The sequence below is a fragment of the Mastacembelus armatus genome, chromosome 20, assembly GCF_900324485.2.
Source record: "Mastacembelus armatus chromosome 20, fMasArm1.2, whole genome shotgun sequence".
Taxonomy (NCBI): domain Eukaryota; kingdom Metazoa; phylum Chordata; class Actinopteri; order Synbranchiformes; family Mastacembelidae; genus Mastacembelus; species Mastacembelus armatus.
The window spans coordinates 18,725,607-18,745,690 of NC_046652.1; the positions used below are offsets into that span (position 1 = coordinate 18,725,607).

At 43.4% G+C, this 20,084-nt stretch overlaps 1 protein-coding gene and 1 pseudogene across 1 annotated transcript in view; one reads left to right on the forward strand and one right to left on the reverse strand.

Annotated features, from left to right (window-relative positions):
* The window catches only part of LOC113121849 (uncharacterized), a 1,077,549-nt gene that overhangs the window by 462,953 nt on the left and 594,512 nt on the right, over positions 1–20,084 (forward strand).
* LOC113121854 (uncharacterized) overlaps positions 1–20,084 on the reverse strand; it is a 957,344-nt pseudogene that overhangs the window by 297,765 nt on the left and 639,495 nt on the right.

The window sequence follows — 20,084 nt, forward strand, 5'->3', positions numbered from 1 at the left end:
ACAACTACAGTGATGACCTTCACAGTCTGTGGAGAAGAGTCACCAATATATTTCAAAACACACACATTTTTAATTTCCTCCTATGCTTCAAATCTCTTTGTGTTGATCTGTACAAACCAAACCAACAGCCAGCAGTGGACAATGTGGTCTGGAGAAGGATCATCAGGGCTGATCTTCCCACCATCTAAGACCTGTACCAGTCCATGGCCAGGAAACAAGTAAGGACCATCTCTGCAGACCCCTCACACCTTGGACTCAAACTGCTCAGACTCCTCCCTCTGGTGGGCCCTACAGAGCACTGTACACCAAGACCACCCAGCACAGAGACGGTTTCTTCCCCAGGCTGTCACTGATGAACTCTAAGGTCATAGGGTGGAGGAATAACCACTGTACAATAGTCCCTGTGTGCATATTTGCACATCTGTCCCTTTATAGTTAAATCCAATAGGCCACATATTGTCTTTATGTTCATTCCTGTAAATATAGAGCTCAGTGAGTTTGTTTACACACACTTGGCCAATAAAGCTGATTCTGACAGTCAACAACAATCTCTGTTTCTAGTTTGACTTCTTTAGACCTAAGAAGAACTTGGCAGCTCATCAGAAAACACAGCTGTTGGTTTGGAAAGTTACTGAGCCAAATATTCAAATGAATGAAATGATCCTGGTTAATCCAGCCCTGATGATTAGACAGTTTCCAGCAGCAGCTCTATGGACTCTGGGCTCCTCATACACACAGATCAACACATTTGAATGACATTCAATAAATAGACACTTTCTATTTGATGTGTTTTAGAACATTTGAACTATTCTTCCAAACCTAAAAGAGGGACACAAAGACCAGGAATAGAAAGTGAAACTAAACCAGGCCAAATAACACAGGGAACGTCACCGTACAAACCAAACCAACAGCCAGCGAGGACGAGACCAACCAGGAAACAATAAGACTATTAGACCCAAACACAAACAGAGGTGGGGAAACAAGTGCAGCCACAGACCAAAACAGGGCTCCAGGGTCTGACAAAGAGGATGAAGACATAAGAAATATTTCTCTTCTTCACAATATTATGATGCCTAACAATTAGCAGGCCTGTGGGTCTGACTGGAACATGACGTTTTTCCTACCTGCCTATCAAAAGCCTTTAGATCCTAAAGCACCAGGTCTGTAGGATCCTGACTGACTTTGGACCCCTGGCACAGAGTTTAGAGGGAAAGTTTCTGAGAGACAGAGACAGAAAATCAAACTGAGGACAAGTCTGTTCATGTCAGTCACACCCAGACACACCAAACTACACACACACACATTTTGAACTTCCTCCTTTCCTTCCAGTCTTTGTGCTGATGGAGCTTTATAGGGACTCTTCTTCCTCCACAGTCCACAGAGAGAAAACACTCAGACTCTGTGACAGGAAGAGAACAACGTTGGATCAACACTCACCTGCCTCAGCCACGTCTCCTCCTTCTGCTCTGTCGTCTCTAAATGGAGTCTGAACGCCTGTTCTCAGGTACCTGGGTCACCTGATCCCTGTGGCTCCGCCCCTCTGTGTTTACCTGTGTGTCTGTGTGACAGAGAGAGTAAATCCGGAAATCCTTCACCTGTGTTGACTCAGTGTGATCAGGAACCTTACAGGCAGTTTGAACTGTCACATGAAAACTGTTTGTCATCATGTTATTTTAAATGTTAGTGTTTTTATGTTTAAGATATTGTCTTGTTGTTGTAGATGCTTTTCTTTAGGGGTCTGTGTGTTTGTGGGTCTGACAGCCTGTTGGACCATAGGGTCCATCAGCAACATCAACAGAAACCACAGCTGCTCCTGAGGATGCCCTGAAGGTCCAGAGCAGCCTTGTTACTGTGAGCTCTGGGATTATTAGGTCCCTGTTCTCAATCAGGTCCTCATCTGGAAACTGTGGGTGGTGTCAGGAGGTTTTGGGGACACAGACTGTGCATGACTGCAGGGCTGCAGGTGTGCTGGACCTTTGAGGCTGATTTTTGGGCCCACCAACCAGAACCTGACACCCAATAAGGTCTGACATAATATTTTTAGATTATTACATAAAAACAACAACAACAACATGTTTTGTGTCAGAGTTCTCACCTCTACAAAATGACTGAAAAGAAACTAAACAGATAGAACCTTTAAATCCAGATCCAGATGTGTCAGAGTTACTGACATCACTGACATCACAAGACACTGACAGACCAGAGACCACCCTCACCCCTTTGAATCCAGATCCAGATGTGTCATAGTTACTGACATCATTTTCTATCAGGCTGAGAAACCACATGACTCTGATAAAGTCTGACAGGAAACATAAAATTGGATCAGTACTCACAGGTCTCCAGGTCTCCTCTGTCCTCTCACACACACACACACACACACACACACACACACACACACACACACACTGATGCAGCTTCTTCTTTCCATTTCCTACCAGGATCCCAACGTTCTATACAGAGAACATGTAGAACAAAAACCACAGTTATGTTTCATATTTGACTGGTTAGAAAAGGCTCTAGTGTCCAAATATAATTGGCCACATGTAGAAAGTCTGTGGAACCAATCAAGCCAAGCTTTGCATAAATGAATGCACTTTAAACATGGTCAAAGACTGACAACACAGTTGTTTTCTTTCTAACTGATAAAAAGAGCACAGCAGAAACAATCAGCATCTGTCACAGGCCAATGTTGCATATAATGACATAAGCACAGGTTCTCATATATGTGACAGACAGAGTTGGGACTAGAGATCACACTCTACACTGCTTTGTTTGGCTAAAAGGAGGATTATAATGACATAAGCACAGGTTATGAGAGAGAGAGCTGCTGACCAATCAGGCGTCAGCGACCTGGAAACCACTGAGCAAAAACCCTCAACATATCAAAATTATATATAAAATGCCTGAAGTGATATAAGTGAACTGTAAGAGGTGAGTCTGGTGCATCCTGACTGTTATTCTTTACATTTCTGATCATGTTTCCCCTGTAACTTTAGTTGTAGTGGACCAAAGGTGCCCAAACTCTCCAGTGTTATGAAGCATGATCAGAAATGTAAAGAATAACAGTCAGGATGTCTGAGTGTAATTTGACATCGGGGGGTTTACAGTTTATGTCAGGTGGGAAACAGCATCTGAAATAATGTGTGTCTCTGTGAGTTTACATTTCCTGTGACCTCTATTTTACTGCAGCTGTTTGATTCAGTATATTCTACTGAGAGAAGATCAGATCACAGCCTGTTTGACAGCAGCTTCCAAACAGGGACCCACAATCTCGAGCATTGGAGAAACTCCACCAACACGTAAAAAAGGCTACAGCCGCTGTCAGGCCGAGTCCTGACTGCACCTCGCGGGAGCGCGCTTCACCAAAGAGAAAACTCCCAACCAATAAACTCAGAGACAAAGTGTTTACAGGCCTAAGTTTCTGTTTTCAGGTTTATCAGCAATGAGAACAGATCCAGCCTAATTGGAGTCTGTGAATGTTTCATGTCACCTGTGTTTTATTGGGCTAAACTCTGTTTTAAGTCGTGTTTCCTCGTTAAGACTCAGGATTTGTTTTCCAAAGGCTGCTGGTTGTTAAGAAAAGCTTTATAGACTGATCCTTATGGTGGAATGAGGTTTTTAGGGAGGACCACTGGATGTTTGGGGTCAAATTCACATGTAAATATAAAACACATGGGACCTGTTCAGTCTAAGTGCCAGGGACAGATCGTCACTATGAGACTGGATGTTATCAAATGTATGAAATGAAGTCTTGACCAAATAGGCCCGATTATTATTAAAACCATCAGATTCATTAGTGTCTGTGTATTTAGATATTTAGATATTTAGATATTTATCTGAATCTGAAGAAAAAACTGAGAAATCACTAATTAAAGCAAAGCTAAAACAAATCAAATCAAATAACTACACGTTAACATGGTCTGGTCCCACTGGGTTATACAGCCCATTGACCAGGGGCCATGCATCATGTGGCAGACCTGCTCTGACAGGATCTGCATCCCCCTATTTCAGACAGGAAAGACACTACATGCATGAAACTGTTCTAGTCAGTCTGTAATAACTCTGTGTATATGAAGATGCAACATTTAGGTCAACGTGTGTTTTATTTAACCACAATATTAGAACATGTACAAAGCCCTAATTATCTACACATACATGACTATGTACATATACACAACCGGCAGCTGCCAAAACCTCATCTCTAGATCCATGAAGGGCCGAGGTACAGTCCTTATCCAGTCCTGGACTGCTCACACAGTCATGGTGGTACCACCGAGGACACGCATCACAGCAACCTACAAGTTTCAAAGCCCATTAAAGTTTCATCTCATCGTTTCTTGTAATATGAAAGAATTGTTGTGAGAGCATTACTGCACTATATTATTAGATTACTTGAAGGTTTGTACTGCAAATACACAAATATACCCATGTACTATCAATTAGTTCTCCAAGCTTTGAAGTATCTCTCACATTCCTGTTCTATTCCACTTTTTCCATCTTTACCCACGTTTGATCATCGGCCTCTTCCAGTCCACAGTGACGGCAGAGATTCTCCAGTGGATCTGTGGAAACCAAATGAGCAGTGCTGCCATATTAACACACTGTCACTAACAAATCCATGCAAAGGAAAACTGGCCCTGCTGAGTTCACGTTCTAACTTTCACAGTTTGTTGGACACGATTTAAAGACATGTTAATATGAAGAAAACAATAAGCCAGAGAATAAAGAGACCAGTGTCATGGAGGAGAGTGGTGGCAACGTCAGCTCTCATCTGGTTTACAGCCTTGGGATCTGTCTCCATGGTAACGGGTTGTTCTTCCAGTATACCCTGGTATTAATTACAATTTAAAAAAATAACCACAGCTCAGCCAATACAATAAAAATCTCTTTAAAAATAGAAGCCTTGTTATAATGTGTAAGAGTCCAGTAAACTTGTTTAATCCAGGATGAAACTCTTTTCAGCATCATTTGTTGTTGTAACAATGGAGGCCAAGTATTTTCTACTACAGTGCATAAGCTGCATGTGACACCAAGAAGAAATAACAATGTTAGTCCAGAGAGAAAATATATTAGGTATTAAAACATAAATGTTCCCAGTGTGCATTGGGCCACAGGACGACAAACTCTTTGTTACACAATCCACATTATAAACTCAGCTTCAAGGCAAAGACACCACAGGACGTGCTGTCCTTCTGATGTCCATGTGGAAGAGTGGTACATGCCCACCTTGACACGTTACGGCCTCTCTTCCTCATCAGTGCCCTTTAAGTAACAACACACCTTTTACTAAGTAACCTCTACAATCTAAACCACTGAAAACACGTCATAGTTTAGGTTTATTCTTCTTCTACTGTTGTTTTTCACCTTGTCACTTCCTTTCATCTTTTCATATTTGTGTCAGACTCCCCCAGTGGATCCACAAAGAGGCACATCCTTTTGTGAGGATACATCACCTTCATTTCTGAAGGGAAACAGTTTTTAGGTTTCCATGTTGCCCAAACTCTTCAAACACTGAACCTAAAGCAAACAGGCTGGTACACACATGTGGGATTCCTTGTTTAACCTGCAGCTCAAACTGTGTATAGTTCCATAACTGCAATTTACAGTAGCACAGCTGAACATCACTGATATCTTGACCATCCATTTGTGAGGATATCTGCAGCACCTCCTGTACTTTTATGCCAAACTATGGCAGCAGTTCACAGACTTGATGTGGACTCTATTTAACAATAGATCTGAATGACAACACTTACTATCAACATCCAGTGATGGTGCTCATTAAAAATCCTCACTACCATTTTATATTTCATTGGATCCAACTGCAGGTGAAGACAAGACAACACAAACCAAAGCCTTGGCTGAGACATGGTTACCATAGCAACATATGTCAACAGAATAAACCCAAATTAGAAATCCCAAATCAAGAACAACAGCTGAGCTATAAAGAACCTTGAGCTTGGAGGTGTTCTCTGTCCAGATGTGAGTCATTTCATAGCTGTCAGTAACAGCCACTTGGTCCACATTCTGTTTATTCTAATTCCTCCTTAGTCCTGTCAGGTCAGCACTGATCACCTGTGACACATCAGAAGGTTTGAGAGTCATTTCATGTTGTTCTTATACATGAATTAGTGTATTTTCCATTTTAAACTCATCTTTATATGAACCATTCTTGTGTTTCATGTGTTTCACCTTTTTCAGTAGCAGAGCTGTTACCATGTCAAGTCCATGAACATTTCATTCTGCTGGACTGAACTGAAGGAATAATGACACATGGCTGCAATTTGACATTGAATCATGTTGGTCAGGACAATTAGACTGCAAACCCAGTGAAGCAACAAATGATTTTAAAGTGTATTTGGAAAATCAACAAACTTACTTCACTCTCAAGTTCTTGGTTTGGAGCAATTCTTGCAACATCCCAGCAGAACAATTGATAAGGTCCTATCTTGGACAGAACCACATGAGTGTTGGAGTGCTTCCCTTCCCACACCTCAGTCACATCTGAAGAAGATACAGGAGGTGGATTATCGTGCACTTGTTTAGATACTGAAATGAACACAGTGAAGTTCACCTCATAAATCCCTCCAACAACAATAAATCCATAGCTGCATATTCTGAGCTCAATGCTCTTTGATACTGTTGACAGTGTTTCACCTTTTGGACACTATGTGCTGCTTCTAGCTGGACTTCTTTTGGGATCTGGCACTGGACTAGTGGAAGCAGCAGGTGGGACAGTAGCAGCAGCAGGTGGGACAGTAGCAGCAGCAGGTGGGACAGTAGCAGCAGGTGGGACAGTAGCAGCAGCAGGTGGGACAGTAGCAGCAGGTGGGACAGTAGCAGCAGCAGGTGGGACAGTAGCAGCAGCAGGTGGGACAGGGTCAGAGGCAGGTGGGACAGTAGCAGCGGCAGGTGGGACAGTAGCAGCAGCAGGTGGGACAGTAGCAGCAGCAGGTGGGACAGTAGCAGCAGCAGGTGGGACAGTAGCAGCAGGTGGGACAGTAGCAGCAGCAGGTGGGACAGTAGCAGCAGCAGGTGGGACAGTAGCAGCAGGTGGGACAGTAGCAGCAGCAGGTGGGACAGTAGCAGCAGGTGGGACAGTAGCAGCAGCAGGTGGGACAGTAGCAGCAGCAGGTGGGACAGGGTCAGAGGCAGGTGGGACAGTAGCAGCGGCAGGTGGGACAGTAGCAGCAGCAGGTGGGACAGTAGCAGCAGCAGGTGGGACAGTAGCAGCAGCAGGTGGGACAGTAGCAGCAGGTGGGACAGTAGCAGCATCAGGTGGGACAGTAGCAGCAGCAGGTGGGACAGTAGCAGCAGCAGGTGGGACTGTAGCAGCAGCAGGTGGGACAGTAGCAGCATCAGGTGGGACAGTAGCAGCATCAGGTGGGACAGTAGCAGCAGGTGGGACAGTAGCAGCATCAGGTGGGACAGTAGCAGCAGCAGGTGGGACAGTAGCAGCAGCAGGTGGGACAGTAGCAGCAGGTGGGACAGTAGCAGCATCAGGTGGGACAGTAGCAGCAGCAGGTGGGACAGTAGCAGCAGCAGGTGGGACTGTAGCAGCAGCAGGTGGGACAGTAGCAGCATCAGGTGGGACAGTAGCAGCAGGTGGGACAGTAGCAGCATCAGGTGGGACAGTAGCAGCAGCAGGTGGGACTGTAGCAGCAGCAGGTGGGACTGTAGCAGCAACTGAGGAAGCAGCTGGTTCTGAAGCTGCTCCTGATGGGGAAACTGTGTCAGTCCTGTGAGGGACTCGTGGCTTTTGATGGTCAGTGTTTATCTGTTTAAAAACAGCAGCATCTTCCCCACAAGATCAGCACTTTGCCTCCCACATAGGTTACTGTGAAAGGGCCCAGACAGTTTGCCTCCAGCTTTCCACCCTTACGTTGCTGGCTGCGTATATTTGCCTCCAGACCTTATCACCAACCACAAATTCAGGTCTGTCTGTCTTTGCCTTGAGTCTCCGCTGTGTCTTTTCTTGTACCTTTGCCACATTATCGAGAACAGTGTTCCTGATGTCATCCAGGCGCTCTATGTCTTTGGACACTGTCTCCTCATTAATGACGTCCTCAGCACTTTTGTCCACCTATAAAAATCAGTTTGAATTCTTCAAACTGCACCACTGCTGCTATTTGGCCCAAAATATAAGAGCAAGACCCTTTTTGTTTGCACATCACTATAACATCATGACACTGCATCATGAAACAAACTTCAGTCAGTCCTCAGAGTGGAACTAGATACCATGTTCATCTTTCACATACCTGGTAGTCCTCTGGAACCTCTGCAGGACATCGAGCCTCCTGACCAAACATCAAAAAATATGGTGAACATCTGGTGGACATTTGTTTCTTGGTCCTCAGACCAAACATGAGGCATCAAGATTTGGATCCCACGTACTTGGCTTTGTTCCAACGAGCTCGCAGAGAGCCCTGAAAGAAACAGCCCAACATTGAAATTGTGGAAAGTCTTTAAGTATTTGTGTATCACAATATGACATATTGATGCTGTGCTTTCCTTACTTTGGATGGTTGCATTCATCCTCTCTACCAAACCATTAGTCTGAGGATGATGTGGAGCACAGAGACTCCGTTTGAGGCCTAGTTTGGCACTAACACGCTTGTTGATCTGACAAAAAAAAAGGCAGTGTGGCTGCTACAATATCACACAATTACATGTGATGACAGTTATTACTATCACATTTAAGAAATAAGGAGGACTAATTAGGTCCAGCCTTACCGCATTTACAGATTCGCTCCCCTGGTCTGTCCAAATGTGTTTTGGTGCCTCAAACTGATCCACAAACTTTAGAATTTGTTGTGTAACCTCTTCTGCACCTTTGACTGCAGAGGACAGGCTTGTGGCCATTTAGTGTAGTAGTCAGTCATCACACACATATTGATAGACACTTTTGGTTTCAGCCAACCTGCCAGTCAGGCCCATCCCAACAAGCTCCAAAGGCTGCGTCACCTGAAAATGAAAAACAATTGGAAGAACACATGTGATTCATGGTTTAGACTCAGCTCTGGTCTGGACTGACTCTGGGCTACTGTCAGGATGCTCTTAGATTCCAAATGATGGAGTCAAAGCTCTTCATAACAGCTGATACACAATATAGTTTTAGACTGAGGTGGCTCGTCTCAATAGCTCCCTCACTCAGTCACTTTCAGACATGCTGAGATAAAGTGAAATGCCTGTCTCATAGTTTAGATCCAAACCTGTCTAACACAATGTGTTTAAGCTGTGCACAGGTATCGGGGCATCGGGACCATCTGACCATGTCTCACAGTAACAATATATCTGATAGAAACATGAACACCTTCATAGGAGTGAACTGAACCTCCTGCTTTATCATGTGCTGGGCTGACTGGCACACCATCCATTCTGACACCTGTATAAAACATAGATGCATGATGAGGTCAGAACAACAGCAAACTGGGACTCTGACATATTATGTCTGGTACAGTTTGCCAACCCTCATTGCCAATGGTTGCCAACTCATTTAGTCTCAGCTGACACTATGATGCAGTCACTTAAAGATAATGTGCTGGGGAACATTTAATGACTGACTCCATTGGACTGCAATGTCCCACACAAGCACCAAATGTCCTTCAGTCTGGTTATGTGTTCAAATACATCAGAACTCATGAAATGATTCATGAACTAGTGGGTGAAATGACTGATTTGGAAATAACAAAGTGCATTCTTACCCATCTGTCCATGTCCCTGGTCCTTCCAGGCCAGAAGGAACGTTTTGAAATGGCACCTCTGGTCTTTTTCTGGCCACTGTGACCTCCTGCTGGGCTGTCAGGAAATGCAGCAAAAGTGGCGTCGGCTTCCTCAACACCACAAACCACTTTTGCTCTTATGTCCCTGTCCGGTCCCTTAATATAGTAAAGACGTCCTCCTAGAAGACGTGTTGGAAAAAACTGAACCTGTGACATGTCCCCACTGGAAATGACTGGCCAAGGCCAAAACCTGCCCTTTTTCCAAATGTTAGTAAAGGGGCAGCTAATTAATAACAGATTCTTTTTAATGGTAACAGTCATTGACATGTGAATTAATGTGACACCTAACCTGAGTGCTCCTTCAGGGACTGATAAAGTTGATGTTCTCTTAATGTTTATATTTAAGGGTTCTGATATGGGGCCTGCCTCCCTAGCTATATGTGTTAGCAGTAAAGTGAACCTATACTGGTAGTTTGACATGACATTTAAATGACTAGCAGTTTAATAAGATGATGGACTGTTTTCAATAGTATGGACTTATTTATGGACCACAGTCCATCAAAAGTCCTTCGATGCATCACTTCAGTTAGGATGCTGGCGCTGCCCTAAATGATACCAACCTTCTAAAAGATACTTTGACGCTTTTCGTCCAAGTTCTGTCTTCTGCCCTCTTGTCGTTTCACTTCGGTATTTGGAATGATAACATCCAGTCTCATAGTGACGATCTGTCCCTGGCACTTAGACTGAACAGGTCCCATGTGTTTTATATTTACATGTGAATTTGACCCCAAACATCCAGTAGACCTCCCTAAAAACCTCATTCCACCATGAGGATCAGTCTATAAAGCTTTTCTTAACAACCAGCAGCCTTTGGAAAACAAATCCTGAGTCTTAACGAGGAAACACGACTTAAAACAGAGTTTAGCCCAATAAAACACAGGTGACATGAAACATTCACAAACTCCAATTAGGCTGGATCTGTTCTCATTGCTGATAAACCTGAAAACAGAAACTTAGGCCTGTAAACACTTTGTCTCTGAGTTTATTGGTTGGGAGTTTTCTCTTTGGTGAAGTGCGCTCCCGCGAGGTGCAGGCAGGACTCGGCCTGACACCCGTCCCTCCCCGTCCCAAAGCCACAGGCCCGGTTCCTCCAGCTGCAGTCACAGCTGGAGACGTTCACGGCTCCGCGTCCCGACTGCAAATGATTCTGATTTTTCTAAATCGGTTTGGGCAAATGCAAACAAATGATGGATCATTGAGTCCGAGATCCAGCAAGGCAGGAAAACATGTTTCACCATTTTAACTTAATGCTGGTAAATAGAGAGAGAGAGAAAATATATTTTTTTTTATATTGTTGTAAGAAATAGTTTGAGTCCTAACGGGTTCTTAAACTTGGACCTCATTATTGAAGCAGCTCCAAATCCAGAAGCAGCCCACACTCTCTAAGTTTTTATTCATTGAAAAATCAGCATTTTCGTTCCTTCATGGTTCCAATAAAATGTAGTTTCCAAATGTAGCTAAGTGCCTTTGTTTAAAATGCTTTATGGACTGACGTTTCATAGACGTTCAGCTGTTATAGTTTCTTCATGATGATTCCTCTGATGAACTTCCTGCCTTTTGTAGGCCCATGTATGAACCTTCACAGTATTTTCACCTCCTAAATTACTACGTTCCTTGTGCAGTCACATTTCTATAATGGTACAATTTACTCAGCCTGATGACATTTTGATGACATTCAATTCTTTCTAGAGGATGGAGATAAATAGGTGAAGCAAGACAAATGTAATTATTTCTGAGAACTTATTAACTGCAGGCCGTCGTCCTCCATCATATGGCCCAGTACAAATATTTGGACTGTCCCTTATTCTGTCCCTTATTTCTCATAAAGAATCACAGTTGTCTCTTTCTTTCCATGTCTGAAGTTGGTCAAAGCGTCCATCACAATTACAGCACGGGCCACGGCCTTATGCAAATTAGGTGATGACATCATCTGATGACTTCTGGGACAGCCAATAGCTACTGTTCTTACTGACGAGTTGGCAACACTGGTTTCCAGTAATTAGTGATTCTTGAGTTATGGTACATATCTAGAGGTCGAGTCCTGGCAACTGGACTTTGAGTTTTTAGGTCGAAACGTTTCACCGCCCATCCAAGTGGCTTCATCCGTCTGAGAAAAAGCTGGACTGGAACCTCCAGTTTATCTTGACACTGAAAAGTCCAGTTGCCAGGACTCGACCTCTAGATAACTTCCCCTGGACGACTGAGAATCTCCACAGACTGATGGTCCATGACATGTGGACAGATAAAACCCAGATTTGGGGTTAAAAAGTGCAGACAATATGACTTTAAAGTGTTGTCACAACCTGAACCAGGATAAAGGTCGCACAACAAAGGATGATTTCATGTTGTCTTACAAAACAGAAATATTCTGAATTACAGGGGTATGTTCTACAGACAGAACTCAGACTAGTGAGGTCTGTGTGGAAGCTAAAGTGGATCCAGATAAAGACTAAATCCTGTTCTACATCAATCTGGAGCCTGGACCAGGAGACAAACACTGAAACAACAGTTATTTCCTCTGATCCTCTGGAGGCTTTTCCGCAGCCACAATCTGGTCTTTGTTTACCCACAAACCCTGTGCCTGATCCCCTGTGGTCCTAAATCTAGTCCCCTCTAGTCCTAAACCCAGCCCCATCTCATCAATAATCTGGTCTGATCTAAATTTAGTTTCTAGCCCCTCCTAGTTTTAATCTCAGCCTCAAAAGGGTCAAAGGTTAAAATCATCATCTTTACATTACACTCAGAACAACATGAACAGGATTTGTAGCAACAACAGTTGTGGTGAGCAACTAAAGGTTAGTCCCAGATTTCTGCTGCAGACTCAGGTCCAGGTCCAGACTCAGGTCCACATCCAGCTTTATAAACAGGGTTCCCACACCTTGGTTAACTTCAAATTCAAAAAACATGCCCACCCTGTCTGCGTATGGATCCAAGTGGGAAAACTGTGAACTCTGAAGCAGCACAATCTCATCTATGAATTGACCGTAGAGTCGAATTAAGTCGTCACAGTCTTCTTCATTTACACGGTGGACATGCACAAGGTTTGTCAAAGCCTTCCTGAACTTAGTTATTCCCACACCTGCATCTTTGAAGGCCATTTTCCTTGGATCCAGGAAGGAAAGGTGAGAGTCAAGAGGAGATTTGAGGGGGGACTTCTCCATCAACTTCTGGACACTTAAAACCAAGAACTTCTACCTGCTCCTGTGAGGCCTGGGCCCAACAAGGACAAAGACACAAAATAGTTTCAAGTTAATATTGAAAAACAAACATAGTGATGCTCATTTCTGATGATCTCAGTTTCTGTTTAGAGTTAAATGCTGAAACTGAGTGAAAACAATCTCCATATATATTGTATTTGTAAAGTGGTTTCCACAGGACATATCTACTAGTAATATGCACTGCAGGACTATGGGAAACTAGATAGTTTGGGTCAAATTGAATTGATTCAATAAAGTTTGGATTCAAACCCAAAAATACCTGCTGGGGATTGTTTTCCAGAATCTTCTCCATCAGGCTGTTAAAGATGTTGCTGCTCATGGTCTCATCAAGAAAAGGCAGAGACCTCAAACGTGGGTCAAGTGTAGTGCTCATATGAAGAAAGTGCACAAGTATTGAGTCAGATTCTGGGTTTGTTTTCATGAAGTCAGACAAAATGGCAGATTTGACATCTTTACCAACTGTTGGATCTGTGTCACTAACTTTCATAGACTCCAGGATGGTGTGTTTCAGTGGCATTATCATTGAAACTGTTGGCAGCTGTTCTGTGCTCAACAGAGCTGGGACCATGTTCAGTGGTTTAAGAACCTGAATGATGTCCTCAGCTACTTTTCCATCTTCATCAGACAGAGGAACAATGTCCTCTATGTTCCTCTTAACACTCCTGTCTGGAAGTGCTGAGAAAACAGCAGCCTGTTGTTCAAGGTAGAGCTCAAGCATTGTCATAGCTTGAGTTCCACCTGGTGGGAACTTCCTGAATCAGCTTGTGTGGAGGCGGTCGGAGCATCTCCTGTTGGTCCTTAAGTTCTGCTGCAGCAGTAGTGCTGACCACCATTGGCAACATCTGGTTAAGGCCCATTCCCTTGTGTGGTGCCAGATTAACTGTGTGAGCAGAACATCCAGTATTTGCTGAGAATCCGGCTGCTTCAACTACATCTACAATATTTGGAGCGTCATGTGTTGTCACAGGAATAGTGGATTTTCCATCTGCTGCAGCTCCCTGTAGTATTTCCCACAGATCATCACTTGTGTGGCTTTCATAGACAGCGCGTGTCTGCAGAACAGGATGTGCAATGATCCGGTTGTCCGTAACGTGGTGCACCGTGATCCTGATGAAGGACTGAGCTGCACAGGAGGTCCACCCATCCCTAGTTAAAGCAATGAACTTTGCATCGCTCAGCTCCTCCACCAGTTTGGCTTTTACTTCGCATATTAGAAGTGTTTCCTGTCGGATAAGGAAGTTTTGGGAAACAGCTTCGACAGATTGTCTGCGCTTTGTCTCCAACACACAGTCCATTGGTGGACTCCACTGGAAAACCACAATGTTCCCACTCAGGACACTTAAATGTGTCCGGGGGTTCTGCGATCTCAACACTACAACAATGGGTAGCAGGGGGCGTGAGAGGACCGCGATACGTATTGTGGCTGGTGTTTGTGATATTGTTCCACCCCGAGATATTACTATTGTACAATTACTAGGATTTTTGACAACACAAAAAATATCTGGATTTGGCAGAAACAATGAGATGACAGACAGACATCACATCTCCTTTTGTCAGTTTTCTTCCTAAGAAGAAGATTTCTTGTTGTCAGCCACTTTAACATTGGAAATCCACAGTTTGAACATTAGAACTGCACTGTGCTTACACACAGCTGAATAAAAAAGGGAAAGAATGATTCCATTCCAATGACTTGGACCTAAAAGTTCAATAACAACTGTCCTGTACTTCAATGGACAAAAATACTCAAAGATTCAATGACAATGTGTTGTTTAACAGGAACTGATATTTAATTTAGTGATTCCTCTGTGTACCACTAGAGGGAGCCGGAGTACCACTACTGGGACCCGTACCACACTTTGAGAACCGCTTCTTTAAATCAACGTGTCGTATAAGGCGCCATATAAATAAACGTGATGTGACTGGAGTGTCGATTGCAGAGCTGGTGCAAATGTCTCCACATCAACTCAACAGCCTTCAGGACTCACATTTCAATAAGAGCTAAAAACAGCTGGCAGCCAACATTCAATCAACATTTCTATGGACCGACCTGCTTCCGATTCCCCAAGTGCTGTCTTGTGTGTAGATCCAGCTGCTTCTCCCTCCACTTTGACAGGTTTACAACAGGCTCTGGACCTGGACAAGTGATGGTCCTTTGGATCTCTGGCCAGACTTTCTTTCTAATCTTCTTTGCTGAGCCAAATATCTGGAAACTTGCATTTTCCAGGCATCACGTTTCAGCGGTGTAGTGAATTGAAATATATACATGTATTGAACATGAAGGTTCATCATGTCTAGTTTATGAATCATGAAGATCATAAAGCATCTTAATAATTTGAGGCACCAGATCCTTTTTTGGTGGATCAACCAGTCAGTTAATGAGTAATACATGAAATCAGTCTACAATCTGAGGGAGAGTTCTCCTGATCCAGTGACGTATTTACTGTGTGAAATAACATCAATGATACCAGTCAGTTGTCTTTGGAAGATTTATTCAGCTATTTCCAATATGTCCACAGGGGGAAACAGAGGGAGAACTGATCAGAGACATGAGCTGAATTAAAGAATCAAACATTAGAACAGTCTAACAGCAGCTTGTTTGCAGTGGTGGAAAAGAATCTTAGAATCCATCTGGTTGGTCCTTCATTGTGCAGAACACCATGTGATTGGTGATCTGTCTGGAACTCTGTCCATTTCTGTTCTCTTCGGGGTGTTCAGTTCCCAGATTCAAGTGATTCTCCACAGATTTGGAATTTCAAGACCTGTTGAGACTTGGAAGGATCTGCAGGAACCTCAAATCAAACACAGCCTGTAGTTCTTTGGGCGCAGGTGTTTTCCTGAGCCAAGACAAAAACACAATTTAGAAAGATTTGACAATGAAATGAGCAAAAACACTTTGTAAAATCAGACTTTAAAAATTAGATGAAGACAATGTTTCAATGTTACTCACAGGATTTGTCTTTGGAAGATTGAATCACTGTTTTCCCCCTGAAGCCAAAGCTGTTTGAACAAACCTCAGTTAGAAGGTGAGTAAATAAATAATCAGATTCTCTTTTCCTCCTTTTTATTTCCTCCTTCTCTCAGCAGGCGTCCACATACAAGGAGTCATCAAACCCTCAACTAGCTCCAGACAATACACTGCACCACCACACATCATGGATCTGCAACGTGTGTGTTCTGTCCAGTCCCTGCTGACAATCCCATCAGATTTCTCCTCAGTTCATCACAGGCTGTAGTTTGGATTCATTCCTTCACATTATGGATTAAACTGTTCACTGCTAGAATTAGATCAGACTCAACTGAAATGATCACAAACCTTCAATTGACCTGATTTGCTGATTCAGAGCCCACATGACCTCTGACAGAACCTAGGACTCAGCCCACTGCTCTGGTCTTCACTGTGACTTTAAGGTGAACCAGGATTTGGTTCAGACTGGGATCCTGTTTGAAGACTGACTGGAGTTTTTCCACTTGGTTGATTGGCTACTGATAAATTCTCATGTGAGACATTAAACTGATCCTGCTTCAGTGCAAGTTAGCTATAGATGACTATATTGATCAACCCAGTTTCCATGGTGACCGACCAGGCCAAAGTGAACCAGTGTTTGTTGTATTGAAATGCAGGAATTAAGCTCAACCTCAGCTGCCTGACATTGATCTGGACTGAACTGTTTTTGTGTTCCTGACTCACTGACTTCATCAGCAACAGTCGTCTTCACACCAACTCAAACACATGATCACAACAAGCTTCTGGCTGATCTGATTGGCTGACTGTTGTCTCTCTCTCTGTCTTTCTGTCCAATCCTGAAGCCTGTCCCTGTTCTCCTCACACAGCTTCACTGAGAAGGTTGGAGCTTTACAGGAAATCCTGGATCTTTGCTTTGATACTGACTGGGTTTAGTCCAATCCTGCTGAAAGCACCATGGACTGACTCCAGCCCTCTACTGACCTCAGAGTCTGCAGGCTACAGTCTGGACTCTGGACAAGATCACGCAGCTGCTGCACATCTGGATACTGCAGGTTGTTGTGACTCAGGTCCAGTTCTCTCAGATGGGAGGGGTTGGACTTCAGAGCTGAGACCAGATAACCACAGCTGGTCTTTGACAACCTGCAGTCAAACAACCTGAATAAAGAAGCAAAGACCAACTTCCTGTTTTCTTATTGAACAAACATGAACAATGAATAGAACAACACAATATTATAAATACAACACAAGTGTCAATAGAAACTGGTCCATCCAGGCTGTTATGATGAAATTAGCTGAGGTGTGAATTGATGTCACATTAACATGAAGAAGAAAGTGCAGAAAGATGAAAAATCTCTGACTTTAATTCAAAGTCATTGTGAGAAACAGGAATTTCCATGTGATGTTTTCAATTTGATTCATATGGAGTTAAACTTTCCAACATCTGGTCATGTTGGGTGGGATTGGTTCATTTGACACAGTGGTGCTCGGCCTTTTAGCCTTGCTAGTCTTGGCCCATGAGGCAGCAACAGTAGCAAGGCAGGTTTTGACGCCACGCAGCATCTTCTTTCTTTAAAGCCAAAATATTTCCACACAACTGACACACTGTTCCTCTTTGGCACTAAAGTTTCCATAGAGTCGGGTTCTGTGGAGCCCGAGGCCACTGGACAACAGATCAAGGTCCAATAGCAACATAGATCAAGGTAATGCTTTGTCTGTCAACTGATCTACTGTTTATTACATGTTGGGACCAGAGGGTCCTCACAGGACTTTGTCCATTTCAACTGACTGAATGAGGGATTATTAGGCTGCACTAACTGGGACTCCCAACAGGTGAGTCCAAGGTGAACCACCTGCTCCAAATCCAATGGCAACATCTAAAATGGGGCCAATAATCTAGTCCAGGACCTGTTTGGATTTCTGTTTGGAAGAAGCTGTCTGGAAGTTGAGGTTCAGCTTATGCTTAAGGTTCACCAAGTAGTGCTTCTGGTTTGGCTTTGTCTCCAGGAAATCAATGAAAGTCAATGGAATGTCCTCGGAAGTGATGGAAACACACCTGTCTGTGTGTGTTCTCAACCATCAATATCAATGATCAAAGAAATATCTCTACTGCATCAAAGAAACTGGATCCATTTCCAACAAATATTAGTTCAGAGGATTTTCTGCTGACACATGTGACTCTTTAGACACAATGAGACCAACTTTCTGTGAGACTCAGTCATTTGGGACTAAAGACTGAATTTAGCCTCAGAAAGATCCAAAGACAGAAAAGAAAATCAACTTAATAGAAGTTATGTCTGTGCAAACACTGAGTTCAAACAATAATTCAACACTAAAGATCTACAATAGGAACAAAACAGTCAGTGAACTGACCTCAGAGTCTCCAGTCTACAGTCTGGACTCTGCAGTCCACCACACAGCTGCTGCACTCCTGGATCCTGCAGGTCGTTGTCACCCAGGTCCAGGTGTCTCATATGGGAGGGGTTGGACTTCAGAGCTGAGACCAGATAACCACAGCGGTCTCTGACAAACTGCAAGCTCCTCAACCTGAATAAAGAAGCAAAGAAGGAGATCCAATGTGACACTGATGTTGATGACAATGAGGATGGTGATGATGATGATGGACAATTCTTCTTCTTTTCATTAGAATAATGAGATGAGATCAACTTGATTAATCCCTGAAGGGAAATGTAGAATGATAATAATGAGAAGAATATATGAGAACAGTCAGAATAATAGTAATAATAGTCTGACTATATCATGATATTATTGTCAGCACATGGGAAGGAGAAGCTGCTTTCCAGCCAACAGCAGAATCAATCTAGTTGATGGCTCATACTGTCACTGTGCAGCTTTAAAGTTTCCTGCTTAAAGTTTGTTGACCCAGTTCCAAAGTGCAGCAAAACAATGCATTGAATTGTTCCTCCTTATTTCTATCTGAGCAAGGAAGCTCCCCAGCTCTCCTGTCTCCTGTCTCTTCCCTCTCTGCATCTTCTTCTCTGGCTTTATTGGCTGCAGCCTCAGCACAGCACAGAGGTAAGCAGCAGCAGCAGCAGCAGCAGCAGCTCAGACACTAAACACAGCTCAACCACCTGGACACATGATTTCATCTGTGTGTCTCTGTGCTCCACATGTGCTTTCATTTCTATGGGATCAACTTTATAGAGACACTGTGGATTTGTTCTTCACAATGACATTTGGATCAGGGAACAAACTGGGTGGACGTTGTCAGGACCAAAAGCTGCTGGCTTCAGTTCAGGAACAAAAACTACTCAAAGCTTCTTCACACAGCATCAGGATTTGGGGCCTTGGCAATGACAACAGGCTGACAACTGCTTTCTAATGGCCCAGTCCCAATGCACAGACCAGATCATGTCCTTGTGTTGGGACTGATCCCCACTGTGTCATTGGCCACTAAAACAAGCTTTGGAATCCCATTCATAGATTGTTGACAACGACGTGTCATATGTTCTCTGATTTCATCAAGTGAGAAAAATCTGATAGAATGCAGAGAAAATCCAAACATTATCGTCAGCAAACTGATGCTATTGTGTGGTTTTTGGGACCAAAGCAAGACCCAATGTCCACTACAGGACGTGTTCTTCCCCAAAAAGAAACAGACTTTGTTTCTCACGGCCCAAAGTCTTCACTTCTATTCCAAATGGAAATATTCCAACCTTTTTCCTTCTGGCTCTCAGGAGGATCAGGTCAGATATTAGTCTGGTCCAATATTGACTATTGTTGGGATCCAAACTTGGACAAACTGGACAGTTCAGTTGAAACAGTTTCAGCTTTGGACTGTTTCCACAGTTTGTTTAGAAACACAACGGATTCAGAACAACTTCCTGACAGATGACATTTTTGGGACACTCTGTTCTTCAAAGCTTCTATAGAAAGAAACACATCATTATTAATATGACTATTCAATATGAGTGAACACACATTATTGAAGACAGCTCAGTGAAATGAAGTGAAACTGAAGGTCATTCTTAGTCTGCTGAGAATAGAAGAACAATGAAAACACGAATGGAACAACCAACATTCACAGGAGCTTTAGTTGTGGATTCAACTCTAAGATCTACCAAGGAACAGTCAATGAACGACCTCAGGAGTCTCCAGTCTACA